Source organism: Myotis brandtii, unplaced genomic scaffold (genome assembly GCF_000412655.1).
Source record: "Myotis brandtii unplaced genomic scaffold, ASM41265v1 scaffold786, whole genome shotgun sequence".
Taxonomy (NCBI): domain Eukaryota; kingdom Metazoa; phylum Chordata; class Mammalia; order Chiroptera; family Vespertilionidae; genus Myotis; species Myotis brandtii.
Window position 1 is genome coordinate 330717 of NW_005371157.1, and position 1945 is coordinate 332661.

Sequence of the window (1945 nt, forward strand, 5' to 3'; positions counted from 1 at the left end):
CCGCCCTGGGCCCTCGGGCTCTGCCCCCCACCAGCCTCCAGGTGGCTCCAGCGGGAAGGGCGGGGCGGCTCCTTGAGGGCTGTTTGCTCAGCCGGGGTTTCATCTCCAAAACAGGAAGGCGGTATTGACAGAAGCGCCGGAATCCACGTGGCTGCCAGGTTCATTCCCCAGGCCCCCCTGCCCTTGCCGGGGGTGGGGGTGGGGGCTCCCCACAGATCCTGCCCTCAAGGCCAAGGGCTCCCACCGCCTCACAGCCCCTAGGCCGCCTGATGCCAACCAGGCTCCCAGAAAGGGCACGGCCGATGGCAGGGAGGGCTGGAGCGGGGGGAGGGGGGGCAGGAAAGTGGAGGGTTGGGGTGCGAAGGGTCACAGGCTGGGCGGGTGTCTCCGGCTCCGTTTGCAGATGAGGAAGCTGAGGCTCAGAGAGGGAAGTGAGCTGGCCTGGTCACGGTGGGGGGGGCGGTCTGCCCCAGCCCGGCCCCAGTTGTAAACACGCTGGGGGTGCTGTCCACCCCACCACCTCGCTCCGGGGCTCTCCTGTCTGCCCGGCCCCACCCACCCAGGGCTCAGCTACGGTGACCGTGGGTGTTTGCTGAGCAGCCTCGCCGCCATGAACCCCAGCTGCGGAGGAAGCTGTGGGCTGGGCGCCTGGCATGGCCCGGGCAACGCTGCTTCTCCTGACAGCGGTGCCAGCCCAGCCGGGGCCCTGGGCCCTTTGTCCTCCGAGTGGTGGCCTGGGTGGGACAGGATTCAGCGGCAGGGAGAAAGCCCACCCTCAGACCACCTTGGGGAGCCCCTGCGCCCCGTTTCCCTGGCTGCCTGGTGGGTGGGCCGTGGCTGGTAATTCCAGGCCAGCTCCACGCACACCAGGGCTGCCCTCCGAACCCTGGAAATGAGCTTCCGGTCTGACACCCTCCTCGGCTCCCCTCTGCCCATTCGCTGTCTGCCAGCCTCCAACTTCCTCTTCAGGCCTCCCACCCATTGCCACCTCCTTAGGGAAGTCCTCCAGGCTCACTCTCCTGTCTGTCGCTGGGACCCCTCCAGCCCCCGGCCCCCAGCACACACCCTGCTGGCGCCCAGGGAGTCCCTGACGATGGTGGCAACGGCACGGAGCTGAGAGTGTGCTGGAGAGCTCAGCCCATTTCACAGATGGGAAGACAGAGGCCCTGCCCGGCCCTGCCCACGTGTCTCCCACACCCCAGGAATTCTTGAGCCGCCCCAGGATCTTCGAGAGGCAGAGGCAGGGAGTGAACCGACCTGGGCAGGAGCTGCAGCCAGGCCTGGCTCTCCCTGGCTCTCCCCGGCTCCCAGGAACCCAGGAGGGGGCTGGACACTGATCCGGAAGGGAGGGGGAGCAGGTGCCCGTCCTTCACACCCCAGTCAGCAGCAGCGGGGCCTCTGGGCACCTCTAGGTAGGGGAGGAGAGGGTCCCCAGCGTTGGCTTGGTCCCCAACTTGATGGGGGTCCTAGGCAGGCGGTTTCTCTCTCATCTCACTGCCCCCCAAACTTGAGGCCCTCCTTGGGGCTCTGAGGCCCGGCCCCTGCCCCCCAGGAATGGGGCCTCAGGCAGACCTGCAGGCCCGGAGCACCCTCGGGCTGGCTGCCCCTCCTGCCTCGCCCCCACCTGCCCCTGTTGTCACTCTATCCCAGTGACCCAGTTTCCCTCCTTGTCTGTGTCGGGGGGTGGGGGACTCGGGCAGACAGTGTCCCCCTTGGAGGCAAGGGCGGTGGCGGATCGGGTGTCCTGGGCGGGGCTGTCTGCCGGCTGGGCTCTCAAAGCTTCAATAGCCCCCATTCTCGGTTCCATCCCCCGGGAGCCCCTGTTGTGTGGCCATTGTGACAGCGTGGGAACCGAGCATCCCATCCGGGGCCAGACGGGGATGCGCCTCCTGCCCACGGGCCCGGCCGGGCTGACGGCCTCCTCCAGACCAGGAGCCCCCAGGCC